The sequence below is a fragment of the Sapajus apella genome, unplaced genomic scaffold (assembly GCF_009761245.1).
Source record: "Sapajus apella isolate SASKATOON/1434 unplaced genomic scaffold, GSC_monkey_1.0 scaffold46, whole genome shotgun sequence".
NCBI lineage: Eukaryota > Metazoa > Chordata > Mammalia > Primates > Cebidae > Sapajus > Sapajus apella.
In genome coordinates, this window is record NW_022436986.1 from 14,301,374 (window position 1) to 14,323,918 (window position 22,545).

Here is a 22,545-nt window from a genome sequence, read left to right on the forward strand (position 1 = left end):
ATACCCAGTAATGGAATTGCTGGGTCAAATGGAATTTCTATTTCTAGATCCTTGAGGAATCACCACACTGTCTTCCACAATGGTTGAACTAATTTACACTCCCACCAACAATGTAAAAGTGTTCCTGTTTCTCCACATCCTCTCCAGCATCTGTTGTCTCCAGATTTTTTAATGATCACCATTCTAACAGTTGTGAGATGGTATCTCAATGTGGTTTTGATTTGCATTTCTCTAATGACCAGTGATGATAAGCATTTTTTCATATGTTTGTTGGCTCCATAAATGTCTTCTTTTGAAAAGTATCTTATTCATATCCTTCACCCACTTTTTGATGGGGTTGTTTTTTTCTTGTACATTTGTTTAAGTTCTCTGTAGATTCTGGATATTAGCCCTTTTTCAGATGGGTAGATTGCAAAAATTTTTTCCCATTTTTTTGGTTGCCAGTTCACTCTAATGATAGTTTCTTTTGCTGTGCAGAAGCTCTTAAATTTAATTAGATAAAAATCCTAGAAGAAAACCTAGGCAATACCAGTCAGGACATAAGCATAGGCAAGGACTTCATGACTAAAACACCAAAAGCAATGGCAACAAACAGGATCAGGTTTCTAATCTCAGGCCAGACTCTTTCCAGACTATTGCCAGTTTCATTAAAATGAGACTTCTGACCATATTCTTGCTGCACTTCACTACAGGAGCAAGCACATGGCCTGCGGACCTCAGGTGCACTGTGATACAGACCCTCCAGAAACTAGTTTGGCCATCTACCTCAAGGGTTTCAAAGCAGTTGAAAAGAATTTACTGAGTAACTGGTCTCACTTCCTGGAAGTCATCCTAGGAAAACAATCTGTGATGTGGGCAAAGATTGTCATTTCAGCCTATTTATAACAGCAAAAAACAAAACAAAACACCAAAAAGCAGCAAACTTAAATGGCCTCAAATCAGGGTAACAATAGTTCCTAACATACAGGATTGTTAGAAGAAATAATTGATATGAAAGACACTTAACCCAGTGCCCAGCCCATAGATAGCACTTGGTTAAATCAGACACCTCTGACCTTTCACATTTGTCACTTCTCCTAGAACCCATGGACAATACCATGTGAACCAAGCCAGACTAGGTAAGATAAATTCCTTGTTTGAAGGTTTGCAAAAATGAGGACTCAGAATTGGTCAAATTTACTTAGGCTTTGGCTTATTATAGAGCCAGTTAGCAAGGAATGTTCCAGTAATAACACGAATGAGTGAACCTGCTGCTTAGAGGTTCCCTTTATTCTCCATGAAGGTATCTTAAAGTTACCCGTCTCCCCAGTCCATGCAGAGCAAAAAATAGGCCAACTCACTAGAGCCCAGTTCAAGGCCTTGCTCTTTTGTCTGCCATTATTGAAGGAATAAGAACTCAAGTGTCCATCCTATTGCTAAGAGAGGAAGTTCTTGCCTTGTCCCTGTTACTACCCCATTTTCTCCCCTGATCTGTTTTTTTCCCTCTGTCTTCAGGCCTATTTGAAGTTTGCTGGCAGTAAGTCCTGTCCATGGCCTAACTCATGAAACATTTGCAGAGACACTGGTTTTGAAGAGCTAAAACAATTTATCTTTTCTCACTAAGAACTTTATTTAATCTCATTGCGCTCTGTTTCCTATCTGCAAAACAGGATAATACTCTCTGGAGTTTGCATGAGGATCAAACAGTACAATGTGTTTACAGAGAGACTGGCACCCAGCAGACTTTCTCAAAGGGAATCCCACCCTTCTTGATTTTTAACAACTTGTGCAAGAAAAAGGAAAAATAAAAAACCTATGGAGCTGGTGCACATGATGGGGAAGCAGAAAGTAGGCATGAGTGACAGCACAGACACCTCAAGCTCTAAGCATCCAGGCAAATGTGGTGGCAGAGTTGGACCAGTTGGATAATATTCGCCTAGCTTGTGAACCATTTTCATGTATACGTCCCATAGTAGTGACATGTCACTCCTACATGGTTCACATGTGCAACTGAGACCACATAACTTACTGAGGTCATGGTGAGTGCAGGGCAAATCCAGGACTCACCCAAACCTCCCATCTATCACTCGCTGTGCTATTGCTTCCACACTGAGGGCTTCTGTCTTAGACACGTCTGGAAGAAGTGTGCGTCAGGAATAAGACACATAAGAGATCAGCATAGGTGACCCTTGAACAATGCAGGTTTGAATTGTGTGGGTCCACTTATACATGAATTTTCTTCTGCCTCTGCCACCACTGAGACAGCAAGATCAATCCTTTCTCTTCCTCCTCCTTAGCCTGCCCAATATGAAGATGATGAGGATGAAGAGGATGTATTTTCTCTTCCTTGTGATTTTCTTAATAACATTGTCTTTTCTCCAGCTTACTTTACTGTAAAAATACAGTATATATTACATATAACATACAAAATATGTGTTAATCAACTGTTTATTAATAAGGCTTCCAGTCAACAATAGATTATTAGTAGTTGAGTTTCTGGTGAGTCAAAAGGTATACTCTGATTTTCAACTGCGTGGGAGTCAGCATTGTTCAAAGGTCAACTGGAATAATAAAAATGCAAGGTTCTACGGAGGTGATTTCATGTGTTCTCTGGCAATACCTACATAGAAATAATCTGGCTAAACTCAGGAAAGAGCAAGAAGTATGATATATATGCAAATGTACATATATATTTGTCTATCAATATTTGAATTTGTCTACAGATATGCACCCAGAATATGAAAATGCCTATTATGGTTGATCTTTCTTCAATTTTCAACTGTGTGCTTTGGCAGCAGGTAGTCCCTATAAAATATTCAGAACAAGCAATAATTAAGACCAAATATGACTGTCAGAGTAGGGACTATCTGATTCATTCATTCATTCACCCACTCATTTACTCAGTGTCACTTTTCTGAGCATTTTTCTATACTATGCTCTATGCTGGATCCTGCAGATAGAAATGAGTAAGAAATAAAAGTCAGCAAATGGTTTGTTCTTAAAGCCCCTCCAGTTCTGATTCATTTATTAGAATGAGCGCCACTGTCTCTGTGTATGATTAGGTACAATAAACCATAATCCACAATTTTTATTCCTAGAAATAGGCCAGATGACCCCTTCAGCATATTGGTATTCTCCAGTCAACAACCTCAAAAGCTCATCAAACAGTATGAAAAGAGAAAGGAAGGTCAGAGGCGAAGGCCTGGATGAGCCAAGAGGGCTACAACTTCTCAATAACACGGGCATTGGACTTCCTTTCTCCTGGTCCAAACAGAAGACATAGTCATAAGCCAAACCATCTTTTATTATATATATATAACTTTAGGCTCTATCCAAAAAGGATTTGAGTCTGTGTACAGTAAGGGCCAGGGATACGGAAATTCACTAAAAATAAACAGTAAAGCAGAACAGAAAGAATAAGAAAAAGGTAAAGATTGGGAACTTCACAGGTTAATATAATTCTCCTTGACATGGTGGAAGATCATATTGGACTCTGAGTATTCCAGCAGTGGCAAATATGGGAGTATAAAATTCTATAGCTCTTATTATGTGAGCAGCAAAAACTCTAAAAGTTGATTAAAGAAGATAAAAGTCTTTGTGGGGATTATTGTACTTCTACTTTGTTGGGTTTTTCTTTTCCTTTTTCCTCTGGGGCTGTATTTTTACATTAACACCTGATTTAGGACTTGACATAACGAACATTGAAAAACAGAAAGGACAAAGTCCCTCTCCTTTGGAGTGTGAGCTTTCTGGGGAGGGACCACAGTATTCTTCATTTTCAGATCCTAGAGTGCAGGGATATGACTGGGTAGAAGCTCATAAATGATTGCTGGATGAATGAATCAGCGTATCACAGACTAATTGATTGTAGTCCTAACAGCAAATACCAAAGCAAACTTCATAAACTAATGCTGATAACAATGCTTGCAAACACCTCAGTATGTGCTCTTAAAGAGCAGATCAATGAGGGTAAGGAATGTGACCCAAGTTAAAAGGCTTTCATTCATCTTATTTTGAGTGAATAGAAGTAGACCATAGGAGAGGCAGCACCAATATTCAGCCTGACCATGCTAGCATGGCTGACCCATTTGTTTGTAGTCAGAGTCCATTGTAATTGGTTGATGGATGTTGACTATTCTGAATATCCTCCACAGAGCAGGAGGGTGTACCATTCTTTGCTTGAACTCTTTTCATGAATTCACTTCTTTCATTTTAAACTATTTTTAAAATAATAGCAATCTTGAAAGCCACTATATTATGCCGCTGTATCACTTTACAGTGTGAAATATAATATCAAGTTAAATGGATGCTTGTGTTTGCTCAAGAGCTCATTCTCTTCTCACAGGTAGTTCTATCTAGGAAGTCTTTGGATGAAGAAAGTTGCTTGATGGCTCTAGAATCAGAGTAGGCAGAGTTTGCTGAATTTTCTTAATTATTGGGGGTGCTGTGGGGTTTGATCACTGATGTGTTCTCCAATGCTCAGAAAAAGTTCCAGCCATAAAAGATTCTAGTGTGAGTGGGTCAAGATGTCCTCTCTCCTAGGGCCTCGCTACCTTGGTCAAGATATTTAGGCAAAGGGCGTGAAAACCTGTTCAAGTTTACTGAATATGCCAGACCTGATGCTTGTGCAGGCCACCCACATCAGTGAGAAAAAAGCCTACCTTCCCATCTTCTGGATTTGATAAGTGCAATTGTGAATACTGGCACTCTGCTAAAGTTCTTAGTCACTCTTGTTTGCTTCTCCCTGAGTTTCCAACTAAGTAATATCAAAGAAACAGAAGGAGTATAAGTTATGGCTGTTTTTTTTTTTTCACAAGAAAGAGGAGAAACCATAAAATCTTTCAAAAAGCCTTTTACAGATAAATTGTTTCTAAGCACGACCACACTCCTGAAACACTCAATGAATGGTCTTGAGGTGCGGGGTGCTGCTGGAATTTATCCAAGACTTCAGATGCTGTGAGGATTGGCCATTATCCTTGCCAGACAGGCTTGTCCATCTTCCCATCAGTTGCAAGACATTTAATAAAAACAGGCTGCGTTAATTCATGCTTGTTTATGGACTGCTCCACAGGGCCTCAACTGGGTAAGCCTGCAAGACCCAGCCGTGCATGGCAAATGGCTAAGCAGATGGTTTCAGTTTAGATAGTGGCTGTCAATGGTTTGGTGCGAACAGCTCTTGCAAACCAGCATGAAGTGAACAGATTGCATGGTGGCTAGGAGAAGCATATGTAATTGGAAACAGTAGCCACTTACAATAGGGGCACATTTTCAATCTTTATCACAGTGGCTCCAGTTGGGAAAAAGAGCATTGATTAACCAAATGTGTTCTTGGCTGTGATGAATCCAACATTAAGAAAATTTGGGTAGTGTCTCGGGAGGGTGCTGGGCATGGCTGGTCTGCTGCATTAATCAAGGATGTCTGGATCCCAGAACTAATCCTGTTCCTGGGAGACAGGGAGGCACTTGGAGAAGTAGGGAACATGCTCGAAAGAGCCAAATCAGCAAGCTGAAACTTGGAATAGCTGGAGTTACGGCAATAGAGAAGGCCAGGTAGGCAAACTGTGTCCATGGGCATAAAAGACCAGAAAGGTAGAAATCCACATGGGTTCTTCAGGGGGAAAAAAAAGCAGCACAGGTGCATTATTTTTGGAGACCTCACTGAGAGAGGACAGTGAAGATCTGCAGGAGATGGTAAGACCACAGGCTCCAGGTCAAGGCTGCTTACAAGACTGGATCTGAGAGGAAGTTGTATGGGCGAGACAGGGACATTTCTCAGAACGACAGTGAAATGAAAACATTCCCTGAATCAGAGACAGGGCAAATGGATCAAGGCAGGGACTGGACCCTGGCTTTATAGCCAACTTTGCAGAAAATGTGGCTTCCATATTTATTGGTATTTATTGAGTAATTATCACATCCTAGTCCTTGAGATAGGTGGGGACACAGAACAATGAGACATGAATGATCTTCCTGACTCTTTTGTCTGTCACTCCTACTATTCCTCACCTCCATCAGCACTTCTCTGCTCACCTCCTTGACTGTATTAAATTCTCCTGCTCGTCAGTGGGCCGTGTAGTTGCTGTTCTTCCCACCTGTAAGTTTCAATGTTTTTCATGTATTGGGTGATGGTTTTATCAACTCCCTTACTAGACCATATGTGCCATGACATCGAGGAACACTTCTGGCCGTTTTTTAAAATCAACGTTTTTTTTTTTTTTTTTTAATCAGTTTATCAATATATTTTTTATCATTTTTAAATCAATGTATTTTGTGTCTCCCAGGGAGTGAATACTCAAGAATATTTGCTTAATTAATGCATGGATGAGTGAGAGGGAAAAATGATTTCTTTTTTCTCTGGTTGCTCAGAACCCAGGAAATAGCGGCAATGCCAAAGCAGAAGAAGGCCCCAGGCTCCATGCTCAACCTAGACCATGAGCAGTCAATGAAGGCCTCCTGGGGGAGGTGATCCAAGGCTAAGGTCTGAGGCATAAGGTCAAGTTGGCCCAGCAAAAATGGCAAGAAAAGCTGGAGAAACTTGACACAGCTCCTGAGAAATGGGCTGAAGCTGCTTAATTGCTTTCTACCCAATGCTTTCAGAGACTGGAAAATGGCAGGGAGAATGGAACCAGTGTTGGGCATTCCCTGGCTCAGCTATGGAGAGCACAGGGTAGAAGAACAGGGGTCTAGGTAAGGCCTACATAGGAGGGAGCACCAGGCACCATGAGAACAGCAGAGTCTTTCTAAAGGGAATATTGTCTCTCTCCATCGTAGTAACTGTAGAAATGACAGAGCCTGAAATCTGGCTGCCTGGATGCCATGAGGGTCACAGAGAGCTTCTCAGGCTTGCCTGAGCCCCCAAGTCCCCAGAGCCGGACTCTGTACTGTTCCTTCCCACAGTATTCTGTCCTGGGTCTGGCACCACATTTGCTGTGTGTCAGAAAGTCCACCCAGCCTGAGGCACCCTTGGCAAGGAGAGCTGGGATTGTGGGGGCTGCCCACTGATAGCCTGGCTTGCTCTGATACTAAGGCGCTATCTCCTTGAGTCAATTTCCTCTGGAGATAACACTTGCCCCGTGTAAAGGGCCTGTGTGAAGGAGCCATTCTTTCCTCTGCGCCTTTCTACAGCCTGGCTCAGTTAGCTCTTTTGGCAAAGCCTGGGCTGCTGACGTGACAAGGTCACCCGGGAAATGTGACCTACACGTATGCAGTGCACTGAATCAAAGGAGGCTCAGTGCCATCTGGCCCAACACCCTCACTCAACAGATGAGAAAACTGAGGCCCAGAGAGAGGGTGAGACTAATTCAAGGTCCCACATAAAGCTGCCAAAAACAAGGCAAGAACTCAAGACTTGTGGCTCTCTCTTGAAGTGCTCAGTCACCAAAGAAACAGACAATGAAAGAAACTCAACATCGTTCAGAACCACAGTTCATGGAGGGAAACAGTCAGGTGAGGTCTCTCTGAATAGTAATCCTGCTGTTGAAACCCATCACCACACTAAGGTACCCAGAGACACAGCTAGGTGTGACTTTGCACAAATTGCCTTCCTTCTCTGAATCTGTAATAGAGGGACAAAAATGATCATGGTTCTCACATTGTCCCCAACCATGAGAAGTTCACTTATGAAGATATGTATCCCAAGCCAGTCATAGTACAGGATGAGCATTCTAGAGATGTATACAAGGTACCTATTTGTTCAAGGGCTGACAGTTTATCCAAGGGAGAACCTAGAAGGGCTTCTCAGAGCAAGTGGCACTATGGCAAGGTTTTTAAGCAGCTCATCCCATAGGTGAAGATATTGGACAGTCAGAATGGAAGCAGCAGCGTGCAGCCAATAGCCTGCTGTGGGAAGCCCCTGTCTTGTGTTGTGATGAGAGTGTCTAGTGCAAAGAAGTGCATAGGGACTGACACATGGGACTGAACAGAAATCAGAGTCCAGATCTTGATGGTCAGGGGGATGGTGGTCAGATCTGAACATAAAACAATCGCTCTGGGGCCGGGTATGGTGGCTCAAGCCTGTAATCCTAGCATCTTGGGAGGCCAAGGTGGGAGGATTGCTTGAGCCCAGGAGATCAGCCTGGGCAACATGGCAAAATCTCATCTTTATGAAAAATACAAAAATTAGCCAAGTATCACGGCACATATCTGTAGTCCTGGGTACTTGGGAGGCTGAGATGTTAAGATTGCTTGAGCTTGGTAGGTTAGGGCTGCAGTGAGCAAAGATTGTGCCACTGCACTCCAGCCTGGGCAACAGAGTGTGACTCTGTCTGGAAAAAAATTGAAAAAAGAAAACAATCACTCTGGATCATCAAGTTCAAGTCAACATCAAGTGAAATATAGCTCTCTGAAATTTGTTGTGAAACTTCAACTGTATAATTTTCAGCATATCTAACTGATTAAATCTATTTTGTCCATTTGAATTATATCATTTTTATAGTTTGAGTTTAATAGTTTTAAGAGAGCCACAAGTGTAAAGAGTGTATAGCTACTTTTATGTTAGCCTATATTTAAATAGCACTAAGTCAAGTTTTTAAAAAGTTACACTGGAGGTTGCTATGAAGGATGGAGTGTTGGAGACTGGACTAGAATCAAGAAGGACAGCCAGGGGAAATTTGTTATCGTGTAGGTGAGAAATAGTCCCTGAGACAGAATACAGTGCATGGCTTTAAAACGTGGGCTCCTATGTATGGCCATCTGTGGACAATTTCAGTTTCTAATCCTTATGATTTGATTTGGACAAGCAAAGTTACTTCTCTAAACCTCAGTTTCCTCTTCTGCAAGCTGGGGATAATAATGTAATAGAATTACTTCATTGGACGAAATGAATTATAATGATTAATAATAATCCATATAAAGTATCTGACATGGAATTTGGCCAAAGTACATGTTCAGTAAAAATTAAAAGAAAAACTCACAGCAAACAAAACCACCAACAAAACACAAGGATGGAACCAAGGGCAATGTACACTAGACAGTCTTACACTGAAATGTAATTTTAGTGGGGAGAGAAAGAAAACTGGGAGAGGTAAAACTTTTGGGATGGATGGTTTTAAGACCTCCCAAGACCCACCTCCAGAGCCCTGTGTTGAGCTCCTTTCTGAGATCCCCTAGGGTGCTCTGTGATGAGAGTTAGGGATGTAAGACTGCAACTGAGTGTTGTCTCCGAACTTCTATTAACCCCAGTAGGGAAGACGCCGGGTTCAAGAGGACCAAGAAGAGACCCAGAGTCAGCAAAGAAGACATGGAGTTTCATTAGGGGTTTACATACAGGCGAGAGAGTCCAGTTAAGGCAGGGGAACAGGCTCTGGAGGCAGGGAACCTCAGGCCGTTTCACGCTGACTCCCTAGAACTAAATCGAAAAGAAAACCCTAACTTTCCACTCCCAAGTAACAAAAGGACCAGAGGCTACTCCCTTTGCAAATCCCCCACCTTTTCTGCATGGCAGATGGGAAATTGGCTGTGCACAACCAATCAGACTTAACTGTGGACTGAGTCCTCCTTTGCATAGAAGCACAACTTTGTAACTTCACCTTAGCCTCTAATTGGTTGCTTTTTGCAGCCAATCAGATGTTTGCACTGGAGTGTGCCCTTTGTAATTCCACTTCAGCCTCTGGCTGGTTCCTTTCTGTACCTAATCAGACCTATTGCCGGCCACCATTTCATTTACATGAGGTGAGCATTAAGTGGCCAATGAGAAACCTCTAGAGAGTATTTGGACCCGAGAAGATTCGGTAACCCGGCCCTTGAGCTGCTGCGTGGGGCCGCTCACATACCGTGGGGTATACATTCAATAAATCCCTGCTTTCCTTCTTTCATTGTCTCATTCTTTTCTTGCTTTGCTACGTGTTCTGCCCAATTCTTTGTTCAAAATGCAAAGAACCTGAACAATTTGAGTCAAGACCCCTCTGCCTGTAACACAGTGGTGTAAGTTAGACAAGATAACCGCATAGCCCAGTGGCGGTGGGCTGGGCAGAAAAACTGCAACCACCTGCAAACATCATCCAATTTATAGATAGAGCATTTTCACTGAACACCTTCCCCACAATGACCTCCACCTGGCAGCCTTTACTTAACCCGAAACTCAGTGCCTCAATCCCCTTAGAGCCCCATGTTCCACAGGAAGGGGCGGGGCTCAGATGTTTCTCATAGACGAGAAATAAATCTTTGGGTTGGCCACTCCCAGATTCCCTAGCTCAAAATACACATTCACGTGTGTCTGCAAAACAGGGTCAGTCTAAGGGTTTGCCTAGGTTATTGCTATCAGATGCGTTTACCCTACACTGGCCTATACTGGGTGAAAATGATTCATTTGCATCTGCAAGTGGGCCTCACTTCAGGGTGTCATTGACTGACTGCTGGAATTTCAAACACAGAGTGAAGGATCACTTGCCTTCTGCTGAAATACAAGATTCATTTAAAAGTGAACACTTCAGAGGGCAGTGTTTTGGTCGAAGGAAGATGTTTCTAAATACTTTGTGCTACGAATCTGCAGGTCTCCTAGGCTGGGGCTTGATGTTCTTCATCCAGTGTCCATCTCTGATTTCTCTCCTTCTGCCCTATCTCAGGAAGAAAAGACTATTGAAAATTTAGAAGTTAAATGAAGATGTTCCTGTCATACTCACTTCTAACATTTGGAAGAAAAGAGTATTGAAGGGCTGCCTTTGGTCCTACCCAGATTTTATTATTTTAACACCCTCAATTTTTGTCACAAATTCTATTTTCTACAACTTCATTAGAGTTGGGGAAAAGTTCCAGTTTCCTAGCTTAAAGGAGGATAAAATGTAAACAGGAAGACCTTGACTATCCCTTTGTATTAGAATGACATTCTACCTCTAGTCAGCTTAAATGCAGTTTTCAGAGAACTGAAGAAGTGTACTAAGAACTTGGAAATCTCTAATTTGGAAATGAAAGACACCCGGATTTTACTCACTTATTCATTCATATATTGAACAGCTATTTACTGAGCTTTAGCGTTTTCTTTTTTCATACTCCATACTTTGTGCTGGATTTACAACAGTCAATCAGCTAAAATTAGAATTCAGGACCTCAGGAAGGGAAGAAAGAGATTAATTAATTTCAAGTAATAACAATACAATTACATTTAATCTTCCAAATAGGCTAAGTGGAAGCAAACACAACTCCAGGAATGTTTATTAGGGAAATTTGATCTTATCTGGGGGGGTTGGAATCACAATTGTACCACTTTCTAGTCACATGGGCTTCTAAAAAATTTAAACTTCTGGAGCCTCAGTTGACCCATCTATAATCCAGGGTCTGTCTTCCAGGACTATGGTGAGGGTTCTAGGAGATAACATGTGAATGGGCCAGCACAAGAGGAGTCTGTGGTCAATGCTCAGTTAATCTTTTCCTTTTCTCCTTCCTTCCTTGAGGTCATTAGTACTTAGGTAAAAAAATATTTTCAAAGCTGTCTGTTTGGAAATTACAGAGGTAGGAATTAGTCTACATTTTTGGGCTGACTATATTATTGCCAAAATATTCACCCCCCTCCCTTAAAATAACTCTAGTCATGGGCTCCAGGACCACAGAAGGAAAACAAGGTAGAAGGAAAGCACTTGGAGCCCCGATTCTAGAAACAAACTCTTGCTACTATGCAAAGTCAGTTCATAGCACTCAGATCCCATTCATCTCCAGTAATAGCCCAGTGGCACACCATGTGTATTTCCCGTGTATGCTGGCCAGGAAATGGGAATGGGATAGTGTTAGTATTTCACCAAAGCACCTCTTTTTGTTGCTGGTAACTGAGATAGGGCACTAGGGAACAAGTCATTCTATGATCACCAGCTGTGGACTAGGGTAGGGGATTTTAAAGCAGTTCTTTCATAAAATATGGCCCAAACCAAACCAAAAAACACCATGCCCGAAAACAAAAAAACTGAAAAGGAATATACTAAACACTAAGAGCGGAAAACATAACTTGGTTTTTCTACTCCTTTTACTTCTACATATTTTTATAAACATTATAAATAACACATATTACTTTTAACATGTTGAGATAAGAACAGTTTTTTAAGACATTCAGCTATGAGCTCAGAGACAAGACTGAGCATATTTTAAAAGCCTGATATTGACTCCAGCACATACACCCTACAAGATTCCAATTCTGGGATATTATCTGGGCAGTAGCTCCTCTGACTCTTCCTACTTTTCCTTCCTTTCCTATGAGTTTGCTCCTATAAGTCCTAAAATGAATCTCTTATTCCACTTGTTACACTGTTTGTATCTCTTCACTACTGAAGTGTGAGTTCTTCAAGTTTAAACATCTTGTCTTGTTCAATTTTTTTAGAGCTCCTATACCTAGGACAAGGCAGCGATAAAACAATATAATAATGACAATGATGATGACAACCAACAGCAGGAGGAGGAAAAAGAAAGAAAATGAATTAATATTTACCACCTGTGCTATAGGTACATCCGTGAATAATTTCATTCAGTCTTTAGAACTGACAAGTTGGATGTGTCATTTCTGAATTACAAACATTAGACTGAAAATCACAAATTTTTTCTTAATTACAAAGATGTGTTATTTCTGATTTACAAAAATTAGACATGATACCAAGCTCTGAGACAAAACTGAAGTCAGAAGCTAAGTGACCTACCTCCTGAAGTCTCTGAGGTGTGTTGCTGGGCTTCAAACCCAGAGCCCAGGCTACTGTGCTATGGAGTGTGTGCTGTGCTTATGCTGCTGACCAATGACACAATTTGTCATTAAACACAATTATTTTTTAAAATTGAATGATTAATGAATGTCCTGGGTATCAAGCAGATCATAAAAACATAAGGGTCAAATAGTCCAATAATAAGAGATGAAAAAGTTAAATACCTTTGGAGTCCAAGTGGTGAAGGGGGATTAATGGGGTCTACAGTGAGGTTGAGACTGCCTGTGTCACCCGTAGGGGGCATCTATGAGCCTGAACGCACACTTTTTTTTGACCTCTTTGAAAGAGGATCATCAGGACCTAATAGTGTGAAAGAGAAAAATCCTGGCTAAACCTAAACAGAACTATTCTTTTTTTTTTTTTTAAATTCTGTCTCCATAGAGACTGTCAAAAATTGCCAATGCCAACTATATTTCAAGTTGTCATTGTCGGGTACCGGGAAAAGTTTTCAATTAGCAATAATCGTGCCTCGGATATACCTCATTGGCTATGATACCGCCACTGCACAAAGCTAACAGAACTATTCTTTTTGTTTGTTTGTTTGTTTTTGAGACTGAGTCTTGCTCTGTCATCCAGGCTGAAGTGCAGTGGCACCATCTCAGCTTGCTGCAACCTCCACCTGCCAGGTTCAAGTGATTCTCCTGCCTCAGCCTCCCGAGTAGCTGGGACTACAGACACACTCATCCTTTGCGAATTTTTGTATTTTTAGTAGAGATAGGGTTTCATCGTATTGGTCAGACTGGTCTTGAACTCCTGACCTCATGATTCAACAGCCTCGGCCTCCCAAAATGCTGGGATTACAGGCGTGAGCCACCTCGCCCAGCTAAACTATTCTTCTTAAATGCACTTGGAGCACTTCAAAGTTTCTAGAAGGAGGAATTAGAAGTTGGCACCAGAGTCCCATTGACTGCTGACCATTTGTTTTAGATAATTATATTTAAATTAACAGTATAGCAGCATGCATCAATTCTGAGTCTCATATGTGGATTTAGGAATCTTCAACTGATGCTTCTGTTGTCTTCAAAAAATCTGGGATACAAATATGAATATAAATGTGTACAGAAAGCTTCCTTCCAGATCAACAATTCTCTTTATAAATGAGCAACCTCAGCAGTTGTTTTCTGCTTATATGTATCTCATTAGCCAGGAAACCAAGGTTTCCAACTCAGGCTCTTGTTAAGTTACCCAGAATACCACAGTCTCAATTTCTAGTGTTATTTCCCTGGTGTTATTTCTCAACCTTTGCACTGAGGTCAGTTCTGAATCTTAGATTAAGCCACTACATTTTTATTAGGTTGGTGCAAAAAAGTAATTGTGCTTTTTGCAATTAAAAGTAATGGCGATTACTTTCATAGTAACATTCACTAATTGCATTTATCCGTGCTTATGCTATACGATCTTAAAATTATTAGTTACATACTCACTTTCCTAGTAAAACAAGCACTTCTGTCAAGCAAGGGCTTTCTATTTTTATCTTTGTTTCCAACAAGGGACTACAAATATAAAAGTGCCATTAAAAGTAATGGCAAAAACCACAATTACTTTTTTGCACCAACCTAATAGTTGACTGAAAACGACAATATTTGGATCCTTTTGGAAGGAGAGAGATAATCGAGTGTCTTACAAGGTTTTATCAACTGCAGCCTATTTCAATCTAGCTACTAGACCTTGTCAGGTAGTTTTGAAAAGTAAATATAATTTAAAAATATTGTTTCATTAGAAAAGAATAAAACAGTAAATAACTATATCTAATTAATCAAAAATGTCATAGGAAAATCAAGTTATTCAATTGCTTTTCTTATTTTTAATTCAGGGAAAGTTCTGAAAACAATACAGATTTAATTCAACTTTCTGTTTCTTCTGTATCTCTAACTCATTCACCATTCACTGAGCTTCTACTCTGTGCCAGGCGCCATGCTAGACATTAAGTATTCAAGATGTGACACAAACACTTTCCCTGCATTAATATGCTTATAGCATAATAAGGAAGCTAACTGACAACTTGATTGTGTGAGATTATAATGGAAAGAGCCTGGTCAACTTCTAATTATTCTTCAAAATAGCTCAGCTGCAACCATCTTCAGGCAGTTTTCCTTGATCTGAAGAAGGAATAAATCATTTTTAATTACATTTATTAGTGCATATACTATACTATCTTAAAACTACTGGTTACATATGCACCTTCCTACTAAAGCAAGCACTTACATTGAGCAATGGCTTTCTCTTTTTATCTTTGGTTACAGCTAGGGACTACAGAAATAAAGATAAGAACAGACTGTTCTTATGTGCGTGATGAGTGTGTGTTGTGAAAAAAGGATCAAGAAGATCCATTATGTATAAAGTGGAGGAAGAAAAAGCATGGCAGAGAAGCTGATCAATATTGGAGCTAAAATATAAGAATATTTAGAGGAAGGCAGCAAATCACACTGCCACGTGTGTTCCTATGCAACAGTTTTGCATGTTCTTCACACGTACCCCAAAACCTAAAATGCAATAAAATAAATAAATGGGGAAAAAAAAAGTACCTATCTTTATGTTGTAGGCATTAAAAGATATAGAAAAACAAACATTTTGGCAATTTTAGATTAACCAAAAGGGTGATGGGAAAGTAGAGAAAAATCAGAGTATATTTAAGTTCAGTAGAATGACTGCTTTACAGTATCTTACGACTTTCTTCTTATCATGACCAAAATCTACTGAGAGAGTTCTATTCTTATATTGCTGTTTCCACAACACAAGGAACAGGGTCTGTCTAGTAATAGCTATTTTGTATATGAGGTTTAATTAGTCATTAAAGACAAAGAATGAAAAAAAAAAAAAAAGGTTAGGAGCAGTGGTTTGCATTTGTAATCCCGGCACTTTGGGAGGCTGAGGTGGGTGGATCATTTGAGGCCAGGAGTTCAAGATCAGTCTGGCCAACATGGCGAAACCCCATTTCTACTAAAAATACAAAAATTGGCTAAGGGTGGTGGAATGCGCCTGTGGTCCCAGCTACTTGGGAGACTGAGGCAGGAGAATTGCTTGAACCCAGGAGGCGGAGGCTGCAGTGAGCTGAGATTGCGCCACTGCACTCCAGCCTCGGCAACAGAGTGGGACTCTGTTCAAAAAAAAGACAAAGAATGGACAAAGTGGACAAAGAATAATACAAAGGTGAAAAATAAACTGTACAGTGAGTGCAACTGAGGATAAATCATGTTGAAAAGTAAATATATAGACTTTCAGTTAAAGGTCATGAATTGCACACATGCGTTTTTCTCCACTTCTGTCTCAAAACTCCATTTGAACAATAGTTTAAGGACTAAAAAATAAAGGCAGAAACCCAGAAGGATACAGAAATCAGAAGAAAGCAGAGCTTTTTGGAAGATGGAAAGCAGATGGGAATTGAATTAGTAGACTCCGTAAAGCATAATTATAATTCCAAATCTTATAATTCAAATATAAGCAAGAGAAATATGAGCCAAATTAAGCAAAAAAAGTAAACAGACTTCTATATTTACTCAGAAGCCACTGCAGAATCCCAGGCTGGGTAGCATTAGGTACCTCTGAAAAGAGAGGTCCAAGTAAGAGAATTGATCGAAAGTGTATTTAGAAATATATGAGACCCCTTAACTTTTACCAGGCAGCTAAGTGACTATCCTGGCATATTGGAGGTTTCTTTCTCTTAAGAGGGTAAGAGATTGCAGAATACTGAGCAGAGTTGAAAAGTGGGTCCATGCCCCATGAAAAGGGGTTATTGAATTAAAAAGGGGTTATTGAATTAAAAAGGGGGTAATGAAATGTGTACCTACCACAGATTAAATATTCACACTTTCTCCTCACACAACCTCTGGGATGCGGGCATCCAGGCTCACACCCTTAAGGCAGAGGCTGTAGGAGACTTTTTCTGGGGAATCATTCCACAGGGAAAAAAATCTGACATTGGGATATGAAATGGTCCAGCCAGATAATCCTATATTGAAGCCCATGGACGGTCCTCTCTGTACACAGAGCTGTTAGTGCCCCACACTTAAATATGAGATATTTGAAGAAAGTATTTTGAAATCCTGAGACCAAAAAGAACAGCCTAGGCATGGACATGAAGATTTCTAAAAACTATTATTAATATGCTCCAAGAGATGAGAGAAAAATTGGTATTGATGAAAGAAGAATGGTATTATATAGGAAAGGAGCATTGGATGAAAGGTTAAGAATGAGAGCTGAAGTGAAAACATTAAGTGGGAGGATTTCCAGATAAATCCGAGGAAATAATCCAGAAAAAAAAATACAAAAAAAGATGTAAAATAGAAAAAAATAAATGAACCATATCAGAAGGTATAACATCTGAAAATATAAAGTGCAGGAAAAAAATGGAATCTATAAAACAGAGGGTAAGACATTATTAAAGAAATGGAAAAAAATGTTCAGAATTGAAGGATGGAGTTTTCAGATTAAATGGGTTCAGCACAATGAATGAAAATAGATCCACATCAAAACACATCATCATAAAACTTTAGATCATTGGGCACAAAGAAATCTCTAAAGTCTTTCAGAAAAAGGGGAAGAAAGGATATTTCCATACAAAGAATCAAAAACCAGAAAGGTAACAGACTTTTCAAAGCATCCCTAAAAGCTAGGAGAAAACTGAACAATGTATTCAAAACGGATTCTTCAAGCTGAGAATGTTATATCTGACCAAGTCATCCATTAAGTGGTATAGTAACATAAAAATGTTTTCAACTTAAAAGTTCTCAAAAATTACAGATCATATAACCTCATTTAGGAAGCGATTTGAGAAAGCATACACTGAGAGGGAGAAAACCAAGGCAAAAGTGGAATCCAGGGAACGGTGGATCCAACACAGAATACAGGCAAATGAGTCCCCAAGATAATGGCAAATGAAGATTCCAAGTGTCAGTCATCCAAGAGATCTAGAGAATAATCTGTCTACATAAGACCAGTTCAGGAGGCTCTGAGGGTATTTCTTCAAGACGAAATCAATAATTACCTACTGTATTTGAATGTATTAAAAGGCGGTTTTTCACTACTTGGGAAGAATTTGGAGATAAATTAGTGATATTTATTAGAAAAACTAAGCAAAAGAAAAATCTTTTGGAAAATGAGTGAACTGTGCAGGGAAGGAAATATACTACACAATCAACTGCAAATAACACTTATATAATCATTGTAATATAAATATTGAAAACCGAGCCACAGTGAAAACATAGCTATCTTGTGGGACCAGGCGAACAAAAGCGTGTCTGGATTAAGTGGAGCGGAGGAGGAAAGACAGCTAAATCCTCATTTCCCATGCTGGGAAGTTAATTTATAATATCTAAGCTAAAATAAAAATTAAGAAGGAATATTATAAGCATGTTATTTAGAGGATATGGAGGCAAATACGGAAAGCACGAGCCAAACGAACTCAATGTACTTCTTATCACTGAATTATTTGATTCTTTAAGTTATGCATGTAAATCACACTGATACAAATAAAAACTAAATTTGTAAAAGCTGAATTTGTCAAGTTGTGGAGAAGGTGAGATGTTGATCTCTATCTAACCCTTGGTCCTTAGGGACTATTTTGCTTTCTAAATATTCATATTCACCAGCCCTCTTGCTCTTTCTATAAGGATTTAATATAGCCCTTCTGTCAATTTAACAATGTTTTATTTGCTCTTTAGAGATTTCTGTACTCATGGCTTTCTTGATTAAAATTGCTCTGGAAGGCTAAGCCTAGCAGCCATGTTGTCTGTTTGCCTTTCTGAATCAGGTTTCAAATGGTGAGCAAGGCTCAGCCTCTCCATTCTGTATTTGTGTTTACTCAGTCAGGTGCCATTTTGTGACAAAGAAGATAAGATCTGTTCCCAGGATTGTAAGAGGTGACAAGTATATTATTTGAACATGTGGGAAAATTATTTAAATAAAAATGCACAAGATTATCAACACCCATATCAATCAGCTTAAACAGGAACCAAATAAATGTCACCCCGCCTTCACGTACGTACTTGGCAGCTTATCCGCCAAGTGTCCACAAAGAACAGGCAGGCAAGATGTTGACAGCAGTTGAGAATTTACTGAGGCAGGTATAGAGAAAATAGAAACTGCAATAAAAATTGGATGTTAATAAGCCTTCAACCACTATTATCTAATTTAATCTGTAGAACAACCTTATCAGACATTTATTAATACCCCTAATTTACAGATAAGATAGAGTTTAAGCAACCTGTCTACAAGAAAGAGCTAGGAATCAAATTTATGTCGATTTCATCATAAAGCCCAACCTCTTAAACATTTGCACTGCTTAGGTAAGAGCTTATACATGTTGTTCATACAGTGGGAATGTTTATGTTTGTGAGTATATTGCGTATACACACACATTTGTTTGTTGGGAGAAGGGGAATTATCAGAATATTAGAATATTCTGGACATTCTATTTTGATGTGTCACCCATTGGTCTCCTTGTGGTTTCTAAGGGAAATAAATGTACCAAAGATAAAGCCAAAACCATGTATTCTCTTTGTAACTGTACGCTTTGGCCCTAAATATCTACACAGCCAGTCCCTGGCGAACTAGACGGAGTGGTGTGAAAAATGCCTGTCAAGAGACAAAGCTGAATGCTTGCTCTCCCCTGGACACTTGCTAACCAGTGCTGTGCTGGATGCTGGAGAAATTTGTACTGACTCGTAAGGGCCAGTAGTTGAATTTTTAGGAATTTTGCTAGCCAGTGGGTGTCAAGTTGGTAGTTTGAAATGGGCCATGGTGGGAGTCTTTACTTATACCACAGTACTTTAGTTTCCTCAGTCTAACCACTCTTATGCAGAGGAAAATCCAGTCCAGGAAGAGCAAGCTGCTCCATAGAAGTGCCAAAGAGCTTTCCCCAAAACCTGCAGCAGAGCTGACCTAGGTCTTTCAGCCCAGACCTTCATAGGGCACAATAACAAGAAGTTTTGACCTTGTCTAATTTTGTGAAACCTGATTGGAGAGGAGTGAGCAGTAAAAGAAAGAATGAGAAAGCCAAATGTGACCCAAACAGATGGCTGGACCACTTCCCAGGGGCAGCAGCCTCTCTCAGCCTCTTCTTGCCCTTTTGCACTCCCTTCTGGCTTCAGACTTGAACTCCTTTGTGCCTTCATAAAGAAAGTTGTACTCTCAAGCACTGTGACCCAAATACTTCCTTTGAACTTTACCTGCCTTCCCGGACCCCCTTTAGGTGGAGGCATTTCAGCTTTCCCAGGGCTATAGCAATGTATCAGCTGCACAATGGAAAACAAGCCATGCCACCTATTGGGACTACGGTTTTGTTTGCTGTAACACAGAGTGCTAACCCCACCCATTCAGGGATGCTTGAAGAACAAGTGTCAAGATCCCTGATATGCTGCCAAACAGGACAAACAAAAGAACATTATCATTATTGTCATTGTCAATATTGTTACAATGGATTTGGGCATGTCTATCAGGGAATATATTTAAAGATCAGAAAGAATCTAACTAGAATTATGCCATTCATCTCAGAGGCTAAAACAGTTTATTTGAGGAATTTTTTAATGAACAGCAGGCTCAGGAAAATGTTGGTGCTCCATGGCCAGCATCCCCAACAATTCTAAGAGGTTACACCACACTCAAACTTCAATGTTATGATCCAGCAGGTAAGAGGTCCTTGAGAGGCACACATCAGTCATGAGAACCATCAGCCCACCCACCCGTTTTACCTAATAAGTCTTTAATTGCTGGTTTTTAACCTGGGGGCCTTGATTCCTTGATCCACTTATTTTTCTAGGATACAACATGGGTTTGCAGGGACATTGCCCTCACAGATGGCTTCAAACAGAGGTACCTCTGTAGCTTTTCCCTGCAAGTAACTGAGTGATGGAGAGCTGGGAGTAGAATTATTCTAATTTGTTTGCCATAGATCAGGGGGCACTGCCTGTAAACTTTCAAGTTTTTTTGATAGACAGTGATGGTACCAGGAATTGGCTAGGGATGGGAATAGCTAAAGATCAATCTCATAGTCTATATAACACCTTTTCCTCTGAGTCAGTACAAATCAATACACAGTGGGCAAGAGAACAGCACACTTGCATAGAGGTAGGTTTACAGCAAGTTCTCCAGCCCCTTCAGCAATCAGAAGACCACCCCTGAACTCTCTCTGCACTGAAATTCTGGAGCTGCCACTTACAGCAAACATCTCTAAACAGGTGAAGGGCTGCAGTTTAGAGGAAGAAATGTAATTAGCCGGCATAGTCCAGATTAAAAACTTCAGCAAATGAGTGTAGGCTCCAAGGAAGCAGTTACGGTTCTGCTTAAACAGAACTTTTACATGAGTAAGAGTCCTGGTGTACACACAATGAGTGTTGAATATGTTTGGAAACCCACTTCACATTTTATTAGTGACACTTAAATATATTTGGAAAGTTCTCCCACAAAGAGTCAATCTTTATGGATGAGAAATTCATTGAGGAAGTATGATATCTTTTAATCAAGAGATTTCACCATCTATTTAGCCTGGAAATAAACTACAAATAACCTCTACTTTCCTGTAGCCAGTCACCACCCTTGAAAGCCCTGTGAAGAATTCATGAAGGAACCTAATTGCTTCTCTCATTTGTAACACAGGTGATTTGATGGTTCAGTTGACAACCATCTTTGTTACATAAGTGAAGTGTGTGTGTGTGTGTGTATGCATGTACATATAAAGCAACAGATGAATTTCTCCTTCAGTTTACGGCTTCAAAAATTGTCACTACCTATGCTATAAAAGCAAATACTTTGTTTTATGCAAATCACGACAGAAAGGTTACATCCCATTTTCTTTTTTATCTTGGTTAACAAAAGACTCACCTCAATATTGTCATCTCATGTAGAAATTTACTCTGAATAGAATTTTGTTAAAACTACTTTTTCCCTCCTCTGCAAAGAATTTAAGACAGCAAAATTCCCTTTTAAAATTTGGCAGAAGTTGAATGCATAAATAAAATAAATAATGAATACATAAAATGAATAATGAATAATGCATACAATAAATATATTCATACACAAAAGGTGCTAGTGACCTAGTCTCTCAGAAATCCGAGTTTGGTATTGAGTGGCTTTACCTGACTGATGCCTATTACAATTACCTAAAGAAATAGAAAAATTGGTATATATTTTAAACTTGTTATATATTAGTTTTCCAATTAGGGAAATGGGACAACATATGTACTTTTCTTAGTGTGTAAAAATATTTTCAGATTCAATAAGTTTATGTTTGAAGTCCCAGGTAACAGTTATAATTTTTGTTATACATTTTGCTTCTGTGGGGTAAAGGTAAGCATCCTTGTTTCCTGAGAAAATAAATATCGTTATTTTAATGATGAATAATAAGCATGTCAAATGTCCAATGAATTTGCACCTTACAGTCTTTGCTGCCAACATAAAATTTTGCAAGGCCGGATATGAATTTTGCAGTAGCTTTGCGAAAGAAGATGGGTGTCACTTTTGTCAAACAAACCAACCTGTATACTAAAACATTCTGTGTTTGATAAGCCTTTTGTCACTAACACGTCTTGATTTAATTATCATCATGCAAAACATGGAGTTGGCAGTGCCAATGCCAATATTGATATTGACCTCACCTTGGCCACCCAGCACAGAAGAACTTATTCGTTTTATTTGACTTGCAACTTTTGTTCGTAAACATGGTCCTGTACATATTTACTCTCGTACCCTCTAGAGCCTCATACCCACAAATACTGGAAATAATCAGGCTATCACATTTCCTCAATATTCATCCAACTATGATTAGCTTTCTTATTTGTAAGATATGGCGTTCATGTGAACAATTCAAATTCACTACTGACAAACAATGATCAAGCAAAAAAATTAATTTTCAAAATTACTTCCTGTGTTTACACAATAGCTTCCAAGACCAAGTTTA

The 22,545-nt window shown here is 39.6% G+C and overlaps 1 long non-coding RNA gene and 1 other non-coding gene across 2 annotated transcripts; both read right to left on the reverse strand.

Annotated features, from left to right (window-relative positions):
- Window positions 1-13,025: 13,025 nt before the first annotated feature.
- LOC116524925 lies at window positions 13,026-13,166 on the reverse strand. The gene has a single exon (XR_004257525.1). It is a non-coding gene; the product is annotated as a U4 spliceosomal RNA (small nuclear RNA).
- Window positions 13,065-21,906, reverse strand: LOC116524918. The gene is made up of 3 exons (XR_004257523.1): window positions 21,894-21,906; window positions 21,725-21,728; window positions 13,065-13,164 (listed from the first exon to the last, which is right to left on the reverse strand). It is a non-coding gene; the product is annotated as an uncharacterized LOC116524918 (long non-coding RNA).
- Window positions 21,907-22,545: the final 639 nt, after the last annotated feature.